The following is a 21,964-nucleotide window of genomic DNA, read 5'->3' as shown; positions in this document are numbered from 1 at the left end:
GGCTGGGAAGTTGTTTGCTGCTCAGAGCTCAAAACAAAACCACGTGTGTCCCACCCCCAGTGCCTTGAAACTTCCCATTCCTCCCGTAATGCAAGAAAAACACGGACAGGCATGAAAGGAAAGGGGCTGCTGACACCAGCAGATTTGTGACTGCCGTCGCAAGCTAAGCAGACGCTCTGGCCGTCCTAAATGGTCCCACTCCCAGGAAGACGCTTGGGGTGTAGCACAATAAAACGCCATCTTTTTTCTGCTGAGTTACATCAGGATTTACAAGGCATTTCCAAGATGGGAAAAAAAAAAATTGGGAATTATTGTGGATGTGCATTAATTTCAGCTCCAAGCATGAGAAGTGTTCAGCTAGAGCAGACCGGCTCCCCTGCGCTGGCCGTGCCGCACAGCCGAGCACCAGAGCCGGTGCCATGGGAGGATACGTTCCCTGGAGGGTAAAAGGGAAGGTGGGAATTAGGGCATTTGGGTTCTTGCCCTGTCTTGGGGCTGATTTGCTGACCCACCCCAGGCTCGTAGCTTGCTTTGCTTTCCGTGCCCCTGGAAGCCACCCCTGCCACCAGCTTTTTATTTTTGGCGAAGAGCCTTATGAGGGAAGGAGGCAGCTCGCATGGAAAAGGCCTGGTTTGGTTGATGCAGTGCAGAGCCCCTCGCCGTGCTCCAGCCAGCCCCGAGCAGGCAGCAGCAGCAGGCCCAGAGCACCCCTGGGGGGGCTTGCTGGGTGCAGCCCCCGTCCCCACGCAGCCCGCCAGAGCCTCCAGCACACTCGGGCAGGAGCACCGTGCCTGCAGAGCTGCCCCTCGGCCGTCGGGGCTGCGGGAGCCTCTACAGAGAGCAAAGCAGGAGGAGGAGATCAAGCATGCAGCTATTGATTTTTTCCAGTTATTTTAACAGATTACTGGAAAGAATAAAGCAGGAAACCTGGCATTGCTTGGCTCAGCCAGCAGTGCATTTCCTCCTAATAGCTCTGTCGCTGCCTGCGCGATTGCTCCCCGCGGACCTGTTAAGCGAAGAAGTCCCTTGCTGATGGCAGCAGTTGGCCTCTCCATACGCGCTGTCTGGGCTGGTGGCCGGGGAGGCATTTCTATTCTTAGCCAGCTTCTGCATCCTCTCACAGCATCCATTCGGTGTTTGCCTGATTTTTTCCTCCACCCCCAGCTGGTTTTTGTCAGACATTTTGTTGCGCAGGAGAAGCCGAGGTGGGGGTTTCTAGGCAGGGCAATTCTCCTGCAGCAAAATCCGAAATGTTCTGGCAGTGGGGCTGTTCGCAGGGCAGGGATGACGGCGACACGGGGCACCTGAGCCTGGACCAGCCCTGCAGGTGCTCATGTCCCCTCCCAGCGCCCGGGCATGGGAAAGATGCTCTTTCCCCGCTGGGGAGCAGAGAAGCTCCCGCGGAGCAGAGGCTGCGTGTCAGGGCGCTGCGGACGGGCACCCCGGGGCCACAGAGCCCGGCCGGCGGCAGCTGCACGCCAGGGACAAGCGCCCGCCGGGACAGGCCATATGCCGGGGCGGCATTTGCAACCTCCCAGCAGAGCACAGACACCTTTTGTCGCCTTTCCATCCTACTACATATTTATCAGCCTGATTTGCATGGCTCTTTGCATAAGCTCCTGGGCCGAAGTGTCTCTCTTGAAGACAATCTGAAGTATTCAAGTATTCGTCTAAACAATTCTGCCGGCATTTTGACTTCCTGGGACAGAGCCTTTGTTTTATGCTATTGCCAGCAAATTCCTGGTCAGATGGGCTCAGGTTTCCAGCGCCCCGTTAGCACACAGCCGTTCCCATTGAGAGCTGCGGAGAATTTCCCCGTTTCCTTCCAACTCCAAACAGCAGCAGCCCAGATTTTGGTGGGAAACCTGCTCCTTATTTAGGTGTCTGAGCACAGTTGAGATGAAAACCTTGTTTAAAAAGGCTAGCGGGACAAGCCTCCAAAGGCTCTGCCACTGCGGGTTGTGCAGCAGCATTTCTGTTGACATTATTCACCCAGGCAGTTTAACCAGAAAGCTCCTTTCCTACTTCTTACAGCTCCATTGAGCAAGAGGAAATAGGGTCGTTATGCTTTTGATTTCAGACCCTAATTAGGCCTCAGGAAAGGAAATAGTGCTACTGAGGTAATGCGCTCCCTGCTCACCGAAGGGTCCCAGCATCGCTCCGAGCTTTGACAGGGTTCAGCCGTGCACAAGGTCCCTGCTCGGCACTCCCGACCCACAATAGCCCCATTGAGGGCTTCCAGCAGGGATGCGGGAAAGAACCGTGTTGGTGGAGCCTGGCAGATGGGTGGCATAGACACCAGGGTGATGGCTGGCACATGAAAAACACGCAGGCAGCACGAGGCAAGGGGGCATCGCCTGGCACGACGGAAGCCGAGGGGCCGAGGCATCACGGACACGCTGCCTCCCTGCCTGGGCACTTCATAGAGAGAACAGCACGTTTCGGCGCTGAATAGCTTCCCCCAAAAAGAGCCATCTGTCCTCTTGTTTTGTCTTTAAAAATTGCCCCATCACTGTGGAAAGAAGCCCTGTAGCGCCTTACGGAAAAGGGATGCGACTTCATACCAGTATAACCCAAACCCCGCAGAGGATGTAAAGCCCGGCCTGCTGCCATTGCCTATCCCATCGCTGCAATTCACAGCCAGCAGCCTAGTTAACATCCAAAATAAAGGCTTGGATTTTTTAAATAAAAAACACATCTAAAGGTGTGTGCATTGAAACGTGTGTGAGAACGTGCACATGTAAACATGCGCGTCTGGGTATCTGCGTCCTGCAGGAGAGCGAAGGGATCTTGGCCTTTCTCCAGCAGAAAATGTTGGTCCAAAAAAGTTAGAAGAAAAGTATAGCAGTCCGAAATTTCCCATTTCTTGGGAGAAGCAGCAGATTTCTGTATCACATTCCCAAAATCAGCTGCCACAGCACTGGCTGGTGAGAGCCGTGTGTGGCCAGGACCAGGCAGCGTGGGACCCCAGGGATGGGGACGCCAGACCAGGGCGATTGATTTAACAATTCTGGAAAAGCAAAAAACCCCTATGGCAACAATCTAATAAGACATTTCTGCAAATACATCGCTGTCCATTAGGCCAGCACGTGGCTTCTCGCCTGCGCGATGGGTCGGCTGCCCGGCGTGGCGGCTGAGCACTCCAGCCTGGATCGATGCTCACCGGCTTTATAAACCCACTAATCACCCTGATTTATAGGCAACGTGTCTCAGCGGCACCTGGAGGCCTCCTGCATTTGTTCCGAGAGGAGGATTTAAACCTTTCCTGCTTTTCAGTAATTCTGGTTTGGAGAAACCCACGGCTGCCAGCTGCCCCCAGCCCCTTCCCCGCTGCTCCCAAGGTTTGTCGTGGCGGATTGCCCTCCAGTGGGGCTGGGGGAGGCAGAGGGCTGCCGGCTCCCCGGAAGGGGCTTCTGGGGGCCACTGGGTTTCTGGCATCAGGGTTATCTCCAGCCCCACGGCTGAGGCAGCAGCTCTAAAGCACAAGCAATATTTGTGCTGTAATTGCACCCTGAATGAGCCCATCCTTGGCTTAGCAACTGCTCCCTGTTATCTGCAGGGGTATTTGCTTGCACAAGCAGCTCTGGCTACTCTGCAGCATCCCGGGGCTGAGGGCAGGCTCGGAGCTGCCTCTCCGTCAAGCCAGGAGGCTGAGGAATCCCCGCATGCCCATCCCAGGGAGCCTCCGGTGCAGGCAAGGGCCCCTCCAGCACCCAAAGAACATCCCCCCTCCAGGCAGAGGGAATGGGAGCAGCATCGCCAGCACTGGGGCATCTCTGCGGGGTGTTGCGTTGCTGCAGGGCGTCGCTGAAGGGTGTCACTGCAGGGTGTCACTGCAGGGTGTCTGTGCAGGGTGTCTGTGCAGGGTGTCTGTGCGGGGTGTCACTGCAGGGTGTCTCTGCAGGGTGTCTGTGCGGGGTGTCTCTGCAGGGCATCGCTGCAGGGTGTCACTGCAGGGTGTCTGTGCAGGGTGTCTGCAGGGCGTCGCTGCAGGGTGTCTGTGCAGGGTGTCTGTGCAGGGTGTCTGCAGGGCGTCGCTGCAGGGTGTCTGTGCAGGGTGTCTGTGCAGGGTGTCTGTGCGGGGTGTCTGTGCAGGGTGTCTGTGCAGGGTGTCGCTGCAGGGTGTCGCTGCAGGGTGTCACTGCAGGGTGTCTGTGCAGGGTGTCTGTGCAGGGTGTCTGTGCAGGGTGTCACTGCAGGGTGTCACTGCAGGGTGTCGCTGCAGGGTGTCGCTGCAGGGTGTCTGTGCAGGGTGTCTGTGCAGGGTGTCTGTGCAGGGTGTCTGTGCAGGGTGTCACTGCAGGGTGTCACTGCAGGGTGTCACTGCAGGGCGTCGCTGCAGGGCGTCGCTGCAGGGTGTCACTGCAGGGTGTCTGTGCAGGGTGTCACTGCAGGGTGTCTGTGCAGGGTGTCTGTGCAGGGCGTCGCTGCAGGGTGTCACTGCAGGGTGTCTGTGCAGGGTGTCTGCAGGGCGTCGCTGCAGGGTGTCGCTGCAGGGTGTCGCTGCAGGGTGTCTGTGCAGGGTGTCTGTGCAGGGCGTCGCTGCAGGGTGTCACTGCAGGGTGTCTGTGCAGGGTGTCTGCAGGGCGTCGCTGCAGGGTGTCTGTGCAGGGTGTCTGTGCAGGGTGTCGCTGCAGGGTGTCGCTGCAGGGTGTCTGTGCAGGGTGTCTGTGCAGGGTGTCACTGCAGGGTGTCTGTGCAGGGTGTCTGTGCAGGGTGTCTGTGCAGGGTGTCACTGCAGGGTGTCGCTGCAGGGTGTCTGTGCAGGGTGTCTGTGCAGGGTGTCTGTGCAGGGTGTCTGTGCAGGGTGTCACTGCAGGGTGTCGCTGCAGGGTGTCTGTGCAGGGTGTCTGTGCAGGGTGTCTGTGCAGGGTGTCTGTGCAGGGTGTCACTGCAGGGTGTCGCTGCAGGGTGTCGCTGCAGGGTGTCTGTGCAGGGTGTCGCTGCAGGGTGTCGCTGCAGGGTGTCACTGCAGGGTGTCTGTGCAGGGTGTCTGTGCAGGGTGTCGCTGCAGGGTGTCACTGCAGGGTGTCTGTGCAGGGTGTCTGTGCAGGGTGTCGCTGCAGGGTGTCGCTGCAGGGTGTCTGTGCAGGGTGTCTCTGCGGGGTGTCTCTGCGGGGTGTCTGTGCAGGGTGTCGCTGCGGGGTGTCTCTGTGGGGTGTCTCTGCGGGGTGCTGTGCGCAGCCTGATCAGCCCAGGCACCAGCTGGCTCCGCAGACTTGCAGGGCGCAATCTGTTCAGCTAATCAAAAGGAGATGAAGCACCAACTTGATTGCAGTGACTAAGTACCTTCATGGTCAGAAAATGCCAGGCACTGGAGAGCTCTTCAATCAAAGCGTGCAGAAGATGGCACAGCGAGAACCAGCAGTCAGGAGCACTCAGGGCTTGCATGGAGACCAGCGCATGCTCATGAGAGCGAGGATGATGAGGGGAGGAGGGATGGGAAGCCGTCCCTTCTCCATCCCTGTGTGTTGGGGCACACGGGGGGTGCTGAGCACACCCTGGGGCTGCAGAAGACCTGGCAGCCAGGCTCGGGCACGCTGACCTTGGGGATGCTTCTGATCTTCAAATCTGTGAATCCATGGACTTTAAGTATTTTCAAAGAGTTTCCTGTATTTGGAGAGAGATGCTCTTAAGTGCTTCCCTGGACAGGGGCCAGAGCGCTGAGCGCCTGCAGGATGGACCCAGGCTGGGGACTGCATGGCCGCACGCCTGCTCCTAGGAGGGGAATATGCTCACGGGTGCATCTTCACCCAAGGATGAGTCCCCGGCTCCTGCCTGCAGAGCTCTCAGGGATCCTACCCTGCCTGCAGGGCTCTTGGCACCAGTGCATGAGATGCCTGATACAGAGGAGAGCTTTTTCCATCTCCTGCATCTCCTGGATGGCTTCCCAGGATGGTCCCTGGATGCAGAATGGCACCAGACGGGCTGCAGGAGCATGCCCAGCCTCGTGCCCCATGCCAGCGAGGAGAGCTCCTTGGGCTGAGAGCATCTGTTGGGCAGCATAAAAAAGCCTGCACAAAACTACCAGTTTAACAGTTCATATTAACCTTTGCACTGTTAGCACCCATTAAAAGGAAGCAATTAAATACCATCAGGACAGTTTATAGGCAGACGTTGCCGACACAGACTCCTGCGTGCCCAGAGCACGTACCACGGTGTGCAGCTGCCCAGCGCTGCAGCGAGGAGCGCGGGACCCCCACCCCTGTGCTGCCGCAGGGGTGCAGACACCGTGCTAATGAGCCAGAGCCCTAAGCCAAGCTGAAACTGCCGACGCGCACGTTCACATGCAGGCGAGCACCATCAGAGGGGAGCCGCTGCCAGCAAGGACCTCAGGGACCCCACGAGCATCGCCCCAGGGAGCAAGGCTGGGGCAGGAGGTGCTGTGCCTGCCTCTGGCAGTGCTTGGCACAGACCCTCTTCCCACTACTCCCACTTTGCTGTGAAGCTCTTTTTGTGCACATGTGCACTATGTGCACTATGGTGACCCCACGGGACACCTGCGCTTGCACAGTGCAAGGTGGCTCCCATTGGGGTGATGCTGGCTGCTCTGCAGCTTAAGCGTGCACTGGAGTGGATTTTTTTTTCCCAATTTTCTATGCTATTTCCTTTGCACTTTCCAAGAAATAGGCTCTTGCTGCTCCACAGCTGCCTCTTCCAGCCCAGCGCTGCAGCCTGCCCCGATCCCACAGCCTGAAACACGGGACCCCCCCAGCATAGCAGTGGGAAGGGAGGAGAGGTGTGTTAGGCCGCTTTACTTGCATCTTGTAAATAATGCATTAGTTTGCACTTACAAGAGCCTGAAAACACAGCACACACTGGTTTGTGTTACCGCTGGGGCTGCTGAACTGGCTGCTGCTCCCTCTGCGGCAGTTCCCGCAGACAGAAGCGCAGCATCTCCCCCCTCCCTTGGGCTCCTTCCTTCCGCAGACTGCGCTTTTCACTCTTAATTTCCTCTTTCCTATTTAATGAGTTGGTAAGTATCAGGGATGATGCCTGTCTCAGAGCTCCCAGTGCATTAGCGAGAGATGATCCCATCAGGGGCAGCGCAGCGAGCCTGGCTCGGTGCACCCCATGCTGTCCGGGGCTGTCAGCCCGGGACGGTGCCGCCGCCAGCGCCGCGGCGCTGCGGGCTCCTGCGGGACAGCCCACCCCAGGCAGCCCTGCCGTCTCCGCAGGGGATGGGAGCTGTGCCGGGGCAGCGTGGGCAGCCCCTCGCCTGCTGAGGGTCCCGGTGTTCGCCCTTCCCCGGGATGGGCGTGCGCAGCCCCTGCTCCGCAAAGCACCCAAGCAGCCCTGCCCGCGGGTGCGAAACTGCGCAAAACAAGGAAAGCTTCACCTGGGGAAACGCAGTTCTCAGAACCGTGGGTCATGCTCCGGGGAAAACAGACTATTTTCAGCTGTCTGCTGGTAAGAGAGAAAGCAAAGAAGGGAAAACAGGTTCTGCTTTTGGAAACCGCGACCTTCTAGCCCAGAGATCAGGACACGTCAGCTCATCAGCGCCCATCTGCCAGAGGCTCTGCGTGTACTGGAGGTGTCAGAGTGACAGAGAGCGTAATTGCTAAATAATTCATCAGAAAAGGCCAAACAAAAGCAAGCGGTAAGAGCAGCCCAACAGAGTAAACATGCAAGCAGACCCCAGAGGGCCGGGGCTGCAGCGTGGTATCCACTTTGCAGCGAGCTCTCTGTTGGCAAGAGATGCTTGGAAAGCTCTGGGTGGCTCCGCTTCCAATAACACGCCTGTTGATTTTCCCTCCATCCCTCCAGCAACTTTTGTGACATCATTTTTGCCTTATATCCCTCTTTCGCATTTCTATTTCGGACCAGGGTGAGGAAGGAGAGCAGCAGGACCTCCCCCGGCACAGCTCACGCTCGCGTTGCCTCCATGTAACCCCGGAGCATCCTGGGGAGAGGCTGAGCCAGCCCTGCCCGCAGCCTGGCTGCTGGCTCCGGCAGAGCCAGCTGGGCCATCCCTCGGCACCCACCTTGGTCAGCATTTGGGGGAGCCAGACACCCCCAGAGCAGGGGCTGCACCCTGGGGTGGCTGCTGCTCGCCGGTGCCAACCCCTCGGCTGCTTGTGCCTGCCCAGGCAGTGGCTCCTCTCCGCAGCCAAGTGAAGTTGTGTCCAGAAATTGCAGAGGGGCATGGCTGGCAGGTTCCTGGCACCCGTCCTGCAGGTTAAATCTGTCCCCAGCCACAAATTAGACGTGTCTGTTGAGTTCATCTTAAATTACAGTGCAGAGCGGCCCTTGTAATTAGGAGCTTTGCTCTGAAAGCACATCCCTGCAATGAACGCCCTGCACACGCTTCTTCCTCCTGGGCATAAATCAAGGCAGGGGGGCCCCATCCTACCCACAGAACCGTGTGGAGGAGGGCTCCAGCCGTGGGCACCTGCGGGAGCTCGCCCCGAGGCGGAGGTGGCAGCGCAGGACGCGCGATGCTGCCCTGAACCTTGTGCCAGATTTCTGCCCAGTGCAGCCCGGTTTCCAGCTCCGCAAGACTGGGACACAGCAGTGGCCAAATTAGGTTTTATCCCTAAACCCTCAGCTCCTCGTGGTGGGTCTGGCCATGCCGGGACTCCCTGGAGGAGGCACTGCGGTGTGCCGTGCGGAGGGTGGCAGAGCGGGGGTTGCCCTCCTCCGTGCCCCGCAGCACGGCAGCAGCTGCACGGCACATCCAGCCCCCACAGCCTGCCCCGGCTGCAGCATCGCTGCCCGGGCAGCCGTGCCAGAAATGGGTTTGGCCGGCTGCTTCCCACTCCTGGAACTGTCGGGGTGCGGAGCCAAGTGGCTGCTTCCCAGGTGCCAGCAGCAGCATCTGCCCGGACGGGCTTGGCACCGCTGGAGCCTTTGTCCTAAAGAGGGAAAAGACAAAGCAGCCAGATTTAAAAAAAAACTTCTACAGGCAAAGAGGGGCTGTTACCTGTGCCCTGGTTGAGCGGGGCATGGCTGAAGGTTTTTCCTACAGAGAAACACCTGGGTAAGGGAGGCTGAGCAGCTGCTAACCCAGAGAAATGAAGTGTAAGCATCCTGCCCATCGATCAGCTCTTCCTCAGCCAGCAGCCTCCGTGCGGGGCCTCACCTTGCGGCTGCAGGCAGCAGCCTCCATGCCGCGCCCCGGCTCTGCCGAGACCCTCCCGGCGGCAGCAGCGGTGCGTGCGCAGCCGCCGGTAGATCTTGCTAACGGATGGGCTGTGAAAGCCATTTCCAGGCTGCGGCACACGAGGAGCAGCAGCCGGTGCCCTCCCAGATGGACCCGTGCCCCCACGCTACTTGCTTTGGGGGGCTGCAGCCCCCCGTGACTGCTGCACAGGGCCAGGGGCTGCGTGGGCCACCAGAACCATTGGTGGCCACTTCAGAGCCGCCGTGCCTCCCCGTGCAAGAGTTCGTGCAAAGCCGCAGTAAGCAGAAGAGGATTGCCGTGCCGTGCCGGGCCGTGCCGGGCCGTGCCGGGCCGTGCCGTGCCGTGCTGGGGGAAGCAGCGATGCGGGCGCAGCGGCTCGGCGCGGCAGGGTGGGGGGCGAAGCGGGGGCACGGGTCAGGCCGGGCAGAGGGTCTGGCGCGGTGGGGTCGTCCGGGGCCGATCCGGAGGGTTGGCCATGCTGAGCACACCGGTGGCTCCTGGCGCAGTGGGACGTGGAGTCTGCTGCAGGTACGGCAGCAGCAATCGAGCACTGAGAGGTTTTCACAGAGCTGGCTTTTTTGTCAAAACAAAGAACAGAAAATCTGCAGATTTTTTTTACTGAAACTTCACATTGTCTCTTGCAGATAAAATTTCACATTCTGGTTTGTTGTTTTTTAACCAGAATAACCTAAAATATTTCAGAAATGTGCTCCGTAGCCCAGCCCCAGATGCCTACGAGCATCTTCATCCCAGCAGCCCCAGCCCCAGACCGCTCCTCCCCACCGCTTCCCGCGTCACGGCGCCCAGACTCGCCCCGTGCTCCGGATGCGACCGTGGTCTGCTGTGGCTGGAAAGAACAGGACACATCCCCGGGCAGTCCCCTCCTGCCCACCTAATATTTCTGTGGCCTTGCAATTGAGAGCAAAACCGCTCCCCTCTTCCCGCCACCGCTGGTTTCGGCAGTGCTGCCAGAGCCGCCGCTGGCTTCGGTGCGAGGCGCCGAGCCTGAGCCCCTCCGTCGCCCACACAGCGCTGGGCATGGCAGGGGATGCTGCCTGCAGCACGGCGGGGTGCGTTCGGGGTCCTCGTCACCCCCACGGTGGCAGTGCTATTCCTGGTCTAATTCCCACTCCCCGGCCCCCGAAGCACGCCCGCTGCAGCTCGGTAATAGTGTTACTTCTCCTGAACGCCCCTGGTCACTGCATTGCAGCAGGAGCCGTGAGCGAGCCCTGCAAGCTCAGACGTTCGCGCGGTGCCTGCGTGGCCTGACACGAGGGGTGGGCAGGGGGAAGAGGGGCCGGTCCCACGCTGGGCGCTCGGATTGTTCCTCCAGCCACCAGCACCGCTGGTCCCCGCTCTCCACAGGCCTGGGGGGCACCCCCCATCCTCTGCTTCTTTATACAGCCTGGGGTTGAGCCACCCCCAGAGCAGCCAGGTGCCTCTAGGCTTGTGACACCAGATGTAAATTTGGCCCTTTAGGACGTTTGTCACCTAAAAATACCACCTATGTTTTCCTGCACACTGTTGTAGTTTATAATTGGTGCATATAAATATATAGATATACAGACGCACAGCTGAGCAGGAGTGCTATTTAAAGCCCGGGCAAGGAGGAGGACCAGCGCCAAGCCCGGTTTTTAGGAACAGGGCATAGGTGCAAGCTGAGGACACAGACCCAGCACGGTGGCTGCGCTCCAGGGTCACGGACCCATCGCCTGGCAAAAATAGGAACGTATGTAGGGGTTGGAGGAAGTTTAAGTAAACACCGGAGGTGGCGCAGGGCAGAGCAGCCGAGCCGCGGGTGACCCCCTGCATCTCCCCTCGAGGGGCACGGATGCCTGGTGCCGCAGCACCCCAAAGCCACGGGCAGACGGGGCTTGCACAGCACCAGCCCCGGGAAGGTTTAGCATTAGCAAATGCTGAATGCCAGGACCGGGGGTGCCCCGGCAGCACCTGCTCTGCCCTTACACCTGGGCACAAAGGCAGCCACTGTGCTGGGAACGCGACACCCCCGCCAGCTGAGCCCCGTCCTCCCCGGGGATTTGCGCAAGAGAAACACCAGCCCTGCCAAAGCCAACACAGGCTGCTGCCTCCGCGGGAAGAGGCAGAGAGGAGTTCAGAGCCTCTGCTCAGGCCCAAGCGCAAACCACCTCCTGCCAGCTCGGATGCCGTGGCTTTGGGGGTTTTTGCTTCCTCCCCACCAATAGTTTGAGTCAGCCCTTTCTGCAGCGCACTGGGAGCAATAGCCTCTGCAAGTGCCTCCACGTGAAGCCACCGAGTTTCCCTTTGGTCCCACCCTGGACCCCACGAGGATCCGAGTGACCCTCGAGGCTGCATCTGCACTCCCTGCCCGGGAGCGGTCAGCGGGGCCCCACCGCGAATGGGCTCCCCTGGCTGGCGGAGGCAGCGATGGGGGGACGGGGAGCCGCTGGCCCCCAGCCAGCAAGAACATCCGGGCAAATGAGGAGCGGTGCTAACGAGTGCCGCAGCCTGGGTCCTGCACGTCGGGGCTGTAGGAGAGGCCAGGGTGGGATGAGCGCTGCTTTTTGGCTGTGGTGCTCCACGTGCTGTGCAGCGCCAGGCTGCGGGCACCGCACCCGCGCTCCTCTTTGGGGCTGCAAACCGAAGAGCATCGCGCTCGCCGCGAGCCCACGCTGCTGCCTGCTCTGAACTTCATGCTACCTCCGAGCTGCATAGATGGGGGGGGACAGATGGCCTCACCTTTGCAGCCAAGGAATAAAGCCCCCTGCCCTGCACCCCAGGCCCCCTCGGGACTGCCAGCTGGGAAGCCCACTGCCAGCACCGCGTGGGATGCGGCTGCAGCCTCTGGAGGCACCACGTGCCCCTGCGCGATGGCACAGTGCGGGCGATCAAGACCTTGGGCTGTCCGTGTTGCAGCACCTCCAGACACCCCTCCTCGCCCCGAGCTTGCCGCGTTGCAGCTGATAAACCCCAACCAGTGCTCCCGGTACCTGGCTGCAGCGTGGGTGTACCTGCCACGGGCTCAGCCCCTCTCCGTCCCCAGACAGCCACCGCCCCCTGCTCGGGGCCAGCTGGCAGGTGACGATGCTGGGGCTTTGTCTCTGGCCTATGATGTTGCCCATGATTTATAGGTCATTTTACAGCAGCTGTAAAGAGGCTGTAAATTATAGGAGGGGCATAAATTAGCCACGGACCCCTTTACTGGCCATAAAGATCTAAGGCCCACCACAGCTGCCTTTGGAGCTGGCACCCCAGGAGCATTCCCGAGGACAGCCAGGGGTGTCTTCAGCCAGGCCAGCGGGGCCGCGCCGAGGTATTTAGCACGCCTGAAATAAATGGGCCCTTTTATTCCAGCGGGGCCGCCGAGTCGGAGGGTGACAGGTGGGGAGGGGCCGGTGCGATGGGGGCAGCCTGGGGGCTCCCGGCCGAGTCCGGACCGAGTCCGGGGGGAGAGGGCACTCTGTCCCCCCCGATGGGCCCTTGGTGCCGGGACCCCCAGTCCAGCCCCAGCAGGGTTTGGTGGTCCGGCCCAGCAGCTGTCTGCCAAGACGCAGCATGGGGACAGTGTGGAGAGCTCAGGAGCACGGCAGGACCACGGCAGGATGGGCGCAGTCAGGGATGCATGCAGCTCCCGTGGCCGCCCCGGCCCCCTGCCCCGGCTCACAGCACATGGGGGGGGGTCTGTGGGGCAGCCCCACGTCCTCCTCTTAACGAGGACGGGGGCAGCTCCTCCTTCGGCTCCTGCAGCCCATGGCAGGGGCCGCCGTGGCCGCTGCCTCCCGTGCAGCGTGCCCTCTGCTGAGAGGCTCCACGTGCGCCAAGTCCCCCGAATTCCTCCGCTGGCCGCCCTGCCCCAGCAGCAGTTGGTGCCCTGTTGTTCTCCGACGTGACCCTGGAGCACAAACCGCTTTGCAGCTCCTCGCCGTCCCGTTAATTACATTATGTCTAACGAGAAGGATCAGGCGGAAGGGATTAAACTTTGAATCTGCTTCCGTGGTCCTGGTGCACAGGAGAGAAAAGCATCTTTATCCATTCAAAACGGGAGTAATTTTTCACACCAGCTCCAATCCCAGCGCTAATCTCCTTAGTTTACCCAGCCTGCTGTCAGGTCTGCACGCAGGCAGGGCAGGCAGGATGGCCCTGGCCCCAGACTCGGGGTCTTTCCTTCTTTATCCAGCTTTGTGGCGTGACGGATGGCAAGGGAGGTGACTGGGCTGTGGCAGGATGGGCAGGGGACTTTGCAACCCCTGGCCCAGCGCTCGGTGTGCACGAGGGACCCATTCGGGGGCTTCTCCCCCACCTCTGCCTGTGCCGCGCCGGTCACCCCCGGACGAAACAGCACGTCTGGGGAATTTCTGAGAGTTGCCAGTGGCTCAGTGTTTCCTCCTGCCTGGGGCTGCAGCTCCTCGCTGCGTGGCCGGAGCACAGGAAGCACCGGTTTGGGATGAAGCCTGTTCCCAGGCGTTTCAGGGAAGAGCTTCCAAACATCGGGGCCACGCACACACAGCACCAGTGGAGGTCCTGCACCCCAGGGCCACCTGCAGCCCCGTGGGTGGGCTCAGGGTGAGCACCCCCAGCCAAGGAGGGACGGAGCCAGGCAGGGTTTGCTGCAGAGCTGGTGGGTCCCGCAGGACCCAGCACACTGGGGGCAACGCTGCAGCCTGGGCAGCCGCACCTCTGGCTTCCACAGGAGCACGGGGATGTGGGGACAGGGTTCAGCTGCCACCCCCGCCCCCAGGGTCTGCTCCGCGTTTTGGCCCCTCTGCGGCTGTGCTGGCTCACTGGGGGCTGGGCAGCCCCACAGCCCGGAGGCTGAGCCGGGAGGGGGTGAGCAGTGGAATAGGTGACACATAATTTGCATGATTATTCAGCATGAATTTGCCTTTCTTACTGAACAAGGCATAGGCAGGGGTCACCGTTTCCGAAGGGCCGCGGTGCCACAGCCGGGCACGCAGAGCTGCCGGAGACAGGGCCGCAGCGGGTCAGCAGCTGGGCTGACACCCCGCAGCAACGGGGTCGCCTCTCATGTCACTCAGGCTGCTGCAGCGAGGGCGGTTTGCATTTTGAGAGGCTGGAGCATCACCTGCCTCCCCGACGTGCAGCCCAGCACAGAGCCTGCATTCTGCCCTCTGCCCAAACTCTCCAGGAAAGCGCCGGCCAGGCAGGACCGTGCAGGGCTCCCTCCCCGGCCAGCCTTGCCCCGCTCTCACCTCCGCCAGGCGCGGTGCGCGCCGCTCCACCAGCCAACGGCTCGGCCATGGGCTCCCAGAATTCCCATTCCCCAGGGAATTCAGGCAGGCGTTCCTCTCCGGGGCCATGCCACCACGGCCGCTCGGTCCTCACAGCCCTGCAGCGTGCCGCGGTGGAGGAACGAGTGCTTCGGGACGGGCAGAGCCACGGGCAGGGGGATGGCTTGCTGGGGTAAGGGCTGCTCAGAAGCAGGATCTTGCGAGTCTCGGTTTAACACTTGAGCTGAGATTTCCCAGCACTGTATTAGGCGTGGAGCCCTGCGGTAATTCCCTGGTGAATAAGGGAAAGCACAGCCCGAGGACTTGGTGATGTTTGCGGTCTGCCTGGCAGACCCAGGTCTTCTGACAGGAGCAGACAGACACCCCCAGGCGAAGGGCCCCCCTCGTCGTGCCCAGTCCGACCCTGCAGCCACCCGGCACGCTCTTCCTGCGAACGCCTGACCTTGAGGTCTCTGAGGAACAACAGGGAAAACCTCTGCCCCCCGGCACGGGCACGGGGCTCGGCTCTGCACAGAGGGACCCTTGTGCTCCGTGGCAGTGCCTGGCCCCGGCGGCTGCAGTGGTCACACTCCCAGCATGGGGACAAGGCTGCTGAGGGGGACGCACGCGGGGGGCTGCCCTGGGGGGTGCGATCCGCTGGAGCTCGGCTCTCTGAAGCCGTCCCCAGTAGCTGCAGCGCAGGGAGCGGTGGGCGCAGCCACCGACCCCCCGGCCCAGCACGCAGCTGCCGTCCAGTGCTCGCTGCGAGACGGCAGCAGTAAATCTGAGCTCGTTGCTGGAGACCCCAAGGAGAGCATCTGCAGCTTGTTTTCAGCATGAACTCCTGTAAAAAGGGCACCGTGCCTATAAATCCATCACGGGGAAGCTTCCTGGAAGCCCGGTTCAGCTTCTGTTCCTCTAATTCCTCATGCACAGAGTCCCCACCGCTGCCAGCGCGGAGGCAGGGCAAACTGAAAGGGCTTTACACATTGCATCTCTGCAGCTTGCCAGTCCGGGTCCCGCCTAGTGTCACCTTCTCAGTGCTCAGCAGTGGGGACAGGAGCTCCCACCCTTTGGGCACCAAACTCCTCTGCAATGGCTCTCCATGAGCTGGCCAAGGACCCCTGCCAGGGCCACCTTGTGAGCCAGGCTGTGCTCTTTAGCACCAAACGGTTAAAACAGGATTTAAAGCCTTCTTGGAAATCACGGCTCATCAGCAAAGAGAAGGGTAAGTGTTTTGAAGTCAAATATTGGCAGGTGAACATACCAGAGGATGTTTCCTACCCCTGCAGGTTAAGCCAAAAGGAATTAATCAATAAGAGTCTAATTTAAAAAGCTTTTATGCACCTGTGTGGCTCTTGCTCTCTCTATATATACACCACTTGCCTGCCCGGGCACTGCAGGTGCTCTTATAAGCTGCTGATCAGGGAAAGGCCCTGGGGAGAGCTTGTGACCACTTCATGGCTAGCTGCAGGTACTATGCTAAGCCATTCCCATCCCTGCAGTGAGTGCCTTCCCCTGCCCACCCAGGACTCCTGGGGATGCTGCAGGCTGAGGGCAGGGGTACGGGGGGGGGCTGAAGCTGTGTCTCGGGGTATGCAGGAGCAGGCGTGCATCTTCGGCCGCCCCTCCCAAGGGGTTAATCCTGCTCCTGAGTTTACATTCCTGTGTGATGGGAAATGTGATCCTGTGGCCCTGGACTGGTTAGTGCCTGCTCTGCCCGCAGGAAACCCAGTGATGGTAAGTCATAGCTGCAGCCGCTGTGGGAGCCCTCCCTGTCCCGCTGGGATCCAGGGGCAGCTGGGCCTCGTCCCTTGCTGCCTGAGGGATGCCAGGTCCCCCCGCAGGAGAGGCAGTGGGGTCAAAGGGACCCCTCTTGGGCTGGCTTGGGGCCTTCCTCCCCCTCGGCTGCGTGGGGCCATGTGCTGCAGCCCTGCCTGGCCAAAGGTGGTGGCTCTGGGCAGGTCTCCAAGGGCCTGGAGATGGGGATGGGGAGGATGGGCTGTTGCAGGGGATGTGGCTGCTCAGGGCAGGGTGAGCAAGGCAGGAAGGGTTTTGAAAGCAGGTGGTGAAAGAAATGAGCTGGAAAAAAACCTAAATATAATCACCAGGGGCTCCTACAAGCTTAATGCTCTTCAATGAGCAGGGACAGGGTGTTTCTCCTTGCTGGAGACACCTCTAGAAGAGTGCCTTTGACCCCAGCCATGACCCTCAGGTGTCTGTGGAGGCTTCCAGTGCTTGTGAACGCAAAGGAGCATTTCCAACCTGCAGGACGCAGCCAGGGAAGCCACAGGAGCAGCGGGAGCGTGTGACCCCGGAGGCGTGCGGTGTAGGGCAGCTTGACGGGGGCTTCGTCCCAGAGGCGCAGCTCTGGTAGGGGGGGACTGGCGAGCTCCAGTGGTGCCTGGGGAAGGTGCTCTGGGCAGGGCATGCATTGGCCTGATGGGAACCCTGGCTCTGCTTTGGGAATGATGCTCCTCCGTGGAGGGAGGGAGAAGTTTGGCTGTTTGCAGTAGCAGGGAAAGGGCAAGAGAAAAGCAGCGATCCCGGACGGGAAGGCGAGAGGAGCTGTTTGCAGTCTGGAGGGGGTTAGAGAGTTTAGGGTCTGTCTGTGGTTTGTTTTGCCTTCCTCCTCCTCCTGTTTCCAGCGTGTGGGAGGCATCTTCGTCCGGCCTCACCAGCAGCATCAGGCTCGTGTGGGTTTGGAAAAGCAAGCGGGCACAGCTCTCTGCCCTGGTCTATAAATACAGCGGCCTCTCCAGGGCTGTCTAGACAGGAAGCAGCCTGCGAACTGGGAGAAAACTCCCTGTGTTAAAGGGGACCGGCAGCCTGTGCTGGGAGCCCAGGGAAAATCAGCTACTGAAATATTCAGATGTGCCCAGAAAGCTGCTCTGAAATGGGCCTCGGACCCAGCTGCTGCCAGGCTGGGTGCCAGGCTGGATGTAGTGAGGTCCTGGCCCTGTATCAGCTGGGCAGGAGCTGCTGCGTGCAGCCCACGCCATGCCCTGCTGCCCTCTGTGTCTGACTCATCCTTCAGAGTGCAAAGACTCCCGAAATCTTCCTTCTTCCCTTGTCTGGGAATGGGGAGAGCCCTGCAGCAAGCACCTTGCTCCCAAATCTGGGGGGTCCGAGGCCCTGGATGAGGATGGGGAGGCAGAGTGGCTGAGCCCAACTGGTCCCACTGCCTCCTGTCCTTACGCTGATGCAAAGCAGCATGTGTGAGGGCAGCTCTAGGGAAGCAATCTGCTGGATCCCTCACTCATCACTCTGGGAAAAAACTCAAGGACCCAACTGCTTGGGTCCTTGCTGCCAGGCCCTGAACCTGTTAGAGTTTGCCTTGCATTGCTTTCATTTTATACCCTTGCAGGGGAAAGTCCTCATCCCAGTTGTTTTGTTCCTGGCTGTGGCTTTTTTTCACTATAAATATCCAAGCATTTCTTGAAAGAAAAAAAAAAAAACAACTCTAGGTAGTGGGAGAAAAATCATAGCCCATGGGTAATGACACATAATTACAGCCTTTCTCCTGATGAAAGGAGCTGCCATTGGGCTTCTAAATGACAGTGTGCAGAAAACACCATTATCAGATTATCCAAGTGGCAGAATCTTTGCAGCAACAAGGAGGCAAACTGTGTCCGTCCCCGGGGAGGAAGAGTGGCCAGCATCATCCTCAGCCCCAGCCCGTACGGGAGTGCGAGAGCCAGAGAGGCAAATCCCACAGCCGAATGGATCTCTGTGGCAGCCGAGGCTGTTTGCTGCCCCTGGAACTTGCACCGATCCTGCCAGCCTGGGGGACGTGTCCCCACATCCCCGGTTCCCAGCAAGGAGAGGGGCTGCAGCGGCCCTCGTGGGCTGGCACCTGGGCTGGGCTCTGCCGGTGCCGCTGCAGGGGTGCGATAAGGGACGGTGTCCCCATGGGCTGGAGGAGATCTGCCCAAGTGATTTGTCTTTTGCCCTTTGCCTGTATCACTGTAAATGCTGTAAATTACAGACATTTGTTATCTGGACCTTCTTCCTCCTGCTAAAGCAAGATAACAGCCAGAGGAGGTTGCTGTTATTACTCCGATTTACTTCAGCACCTTTATCTACCCCTGGAGATCTTTTGGGCCTGATCCAAAGACAGCAGGAGCCTTTTACAGGGTGGGGAGCCGAGGGGATGGGCAGTGCCCCATCCCTGCCCCAGCTCTTGAGATAGCGGCTGTCCTGGGCAGCCATCAGGATATCCTGATTTCATGTCACCAGGGCAGCTCAGCAGCCACCACCCATGGGAGAGCCTGGCCCTTTCCCCCTCGCAGGGAACGGATCTGGCGTTGAACCGCTCTGTCCCCAGGTCTCTGAGCCTGCCTGGGTGTGTGGGTGCTCCCCCGGAGCCTGGGCAGCCTCGGGATGCGTAGAGCATCAGCGCAGCTAATGGGATGTGCTGGTGTCCCCCGGGACAGCTTATTAAACATCACAGCCCTGCAAGAGAGCCCGGCTGGAACAGTGTGACATTCACACGCCAGCTCAGCTTCGGTGCGAGAGGGGCAATGTCAAACAAACGTAATTAATTTCCCTCTGCAAATCAATTGGGGGCCAGAAGTCAAGCCCGCCTGGTACAGGAGATACACTGCAGTGAATAATCATCCTCGTGGACGGGTGATCCATGCTGCGCTTACGAGGGCATGCTGTTCACCTCCGAGCAAATTAAAGAGCCTCCCCCATGGGCTGAAGGTGAGACGAGGCTGCAGGCCCTCCGTGATGGATTATCCGCCGCAGTGAGTTACTGCGGGGCTGAACCGCCTGCCAGAGCTGCCCAGGGCGCTTCCCTGGTGGCGAGCCCAGGCTGCATGAACCGAACCCAGCAGGTCTCTCTCAAGCAACATGTTTCTCAGGTGGATGTTTCAATCCTTCACCTGGCGGCTCTGGCAGAAGAGCAGCATGGGGAAGGCTGCAGCTTTGTGCTGGGAGCACCTGAGGGGACGCAGAGCACCGAGCATCCTTCACCCCTGCCTCTGCTCTCCCCCCAGCAGCCCTGGGGGAGCCCGGGGTGGAAGCGGGAGCCTGTCCTGGAGGGCCAGCAGTCTGAGGACGTGCCTAACTGCTGGCCTGGCTGCAAACACCGCCGTGCAACTGTCTGCCCCAATTGTTGTCTGCAGACAATAAAATATCATGTGATGTCTTAATGAGCTCCTTGGTATTTGACAATTGCAGGGTAGCAGAGCTCACTGCCCGGCGGGGCTGGACCCTGCCCCGCTCCCAGCGCTGGTTTCTCCGTGAGCAGTTGCTGTGAAGCAGCTCGGTGGGGGGGGGCAGGAGGAGCTGCCCTCCCCTGAGCAGGGGGGAAGCTCCATGGTAGATCCACCTGGCCAGGACCCTTGGCCCGGCTCTGCCCTGTGAGGGCATGCTGTGGGCAGGGTCAGAGAGCTCATATCAGCTCTGACTTAAATGAGATACTGCCCTAATGTCAGGGAAGTGATAAAAAAAACCAAAAGCTGGGCTCAGGCCCTCTGAAGGCAAGTAGGATGGCTTTGGTGTTTTGCTCTCCCTGGCTAAGCTTGTTTGATACGGCTCCTGCTTAATCTCCCAAATGCTGTGTCTGTGGGCAGACCGTGGTGTGACCCTTTGGGTGCCCTGAGCATCTCTGGCCCTGGGGCTGGTTCTCTCCTCAGCGAACGAGATGATGCTTGGGCAGTTTTGTAGGCAGGAGCTTCTGAAGGATGCATTTCCCTTCATCCCCATTAGAAAAGCAGCCAAGCAGCAGCAGTTGTGGGATGCTACAGTGCTGTTAAGATGCAACCAAGGAAGGAAAAGACCAGTTTGGTTCGATGTTGACAGAGAAACCTCCGATCAAGGACAGTGCTGGGGAGCCAGCCTGCAGCCCTGCGGCCAGGGCTTTACCCTGGCACAGCAGCATCCCAGAGCTGCTGCTCCCGGGCAGGTGTGGTGTGGGCTGGGACAGGGCTGCATGCAGCCGAGCGGTGCTGCCACGGCGCTGACCCGGCCTGGCTGGGCAGCTGAAGTCCAGCTGAGCGTCAGCAGCGCCTGTCGCTGTGGCCAGAGCCACTAATAATGCTTTATTGAGCTGGAGTGGAGAGGTGAGAGAGGTGAGAGGTGAGCAGTTCTATTGGGCTTCCCGTAAAAGGCAGTGCTTTGCTTCCAAATTGTGCTATGGAGCTGATGCTTTATCCCTGGTGTTGCTGATTCTTCATGTCACGTTTCCCTGGGGAAGCTGGTGCTTTGCAGGCTGGAGGGTGGGCTGCCTGCGGGGTCCTGCCAGCTGGTGGCAGGGTGGCCTGGTCGGCCACTGGCCCTCAGGAGGGGCTCGGCTTCTCTTTGAGGTGGCGTAGGCAGACCCCGTCCCTGCGGCCCCGCTGCCAACCAGCGAGCTGCTGGCCTTGGGGCAGCACGCTGAGTCGCTCGCTGTGACTCAGATGTTCCGGCTGACGGGAAGCAGTTTGCCAAGGTTGGACAACGCACCTGGAAATCTGTGCAGAGCGCTGAGCAAGCCCTGCTGCCCGGCCGGGAGGGGACTGGGGGAAAGCCTGCGGTCGAGTCCTGGGGATCAGGAAGGAGGGTGGCACAGGCACAGCCTGCCCTTGGCACTGGCTCCCATCTGGGGACAGATGTGGGTGTCCCGCCTGAACCCCGGGCCAGGCTGCATCCCGCAGCACACCCGTTAGCAGGAGTGCACGCTCGCGCACGCTCGGCGCTCACCGCGGTGGGGCTGGTGCCCGTCCCGCCGCTGCGTGCGCATCCCGTGGGGAGCCGTGCCCCCCACGCGTGTGCTCTGCCTTTCTCGCACAGGCTCGAAGCCACAAGCCAGCCAGCTGCCTGCAAGGAGCCCCGCACCCTGATGTGCTCCGGCCTTTTCAGGGAGAGACGGAGCTGACAAAGTCTTTGTCAGTCGGATCTGCCAGGGAAAGCTCTTTGTTCTTCAGCATTTGCTCTTGCCTCCCCCTCTTCAAACATAAAATAGATGCATCTGCTTTTGTTTTCTAAATGCAGAATTAGGGATTGAAAAGAGCCTCTTTGTAGTGGGGAGGAGGGGAGAGATCTTTAACTGGGAAGCAAGGTTAGGGGGGAGCAGCTCTATTGTGCTGTGACTCTCCTCCTCCAGCTCAGCACTTTCTGTGCCCCCTCTTCACACTCTGCTTCCCGCTAGAACCGCTCTGGAGACACAGAGAAACCCGCCTGGGTGGGCAAGGGAGGACGGGCTGCTCCCCCAGCCCCGCTCCAGGGGCTGTGCCGGTGCCCATCGGCATCGCCGCCACCAATCCCGTGCCCGACCGTGGGGATGGCGTGGATTCGCCCGTGGTGGGTTTTGCTGGGCGGCAGAGGAAGGCCACCCCTCGGCCTTGGGCTGGCGAGCGGAGGCAGGGGTGGGCAGCCTGACAGCGCTGCGTGGGCAGGCGTGGAGCCCGGGAGGTGTCTGTGCGCCTGTATGTGAGACCCTACGCGGGGGTGGTGCGTGTCGGGGTGTCCCCGCAGGCAGGGCAGGAGGGGGTGGGTGTCCCTGCACGTGGCCCCACGCTGTGGGAGGACGAAGGGCTTGCAGGGAGGCTGTGAAAGCTGCAGGCTCTGGGAGCAAAGTCCCAGGGAGCTGCTCCCAAGTGCCTTTGTTACTCCACAGCCAAGACAAAACCCAGCGAACCCCAGC

Source organism: Phalacrocorax carbo, chromosome 24 (genome assembly GCF_963921805.1).
Source record: "Phalacrocorax carbo chromosome 24, bPhaCar2.1, whole genome shotgun sequence".
Classification (NCBI taxonomy): Eukaryota; Metazoa; Chordata; class Aves; order Suliformes; family Phalacrocoracidae; genus Phalacrocorax; species Phalacrocorax carbo.
Note: the sequence above shows the minus strand (reverse complement) of the source record.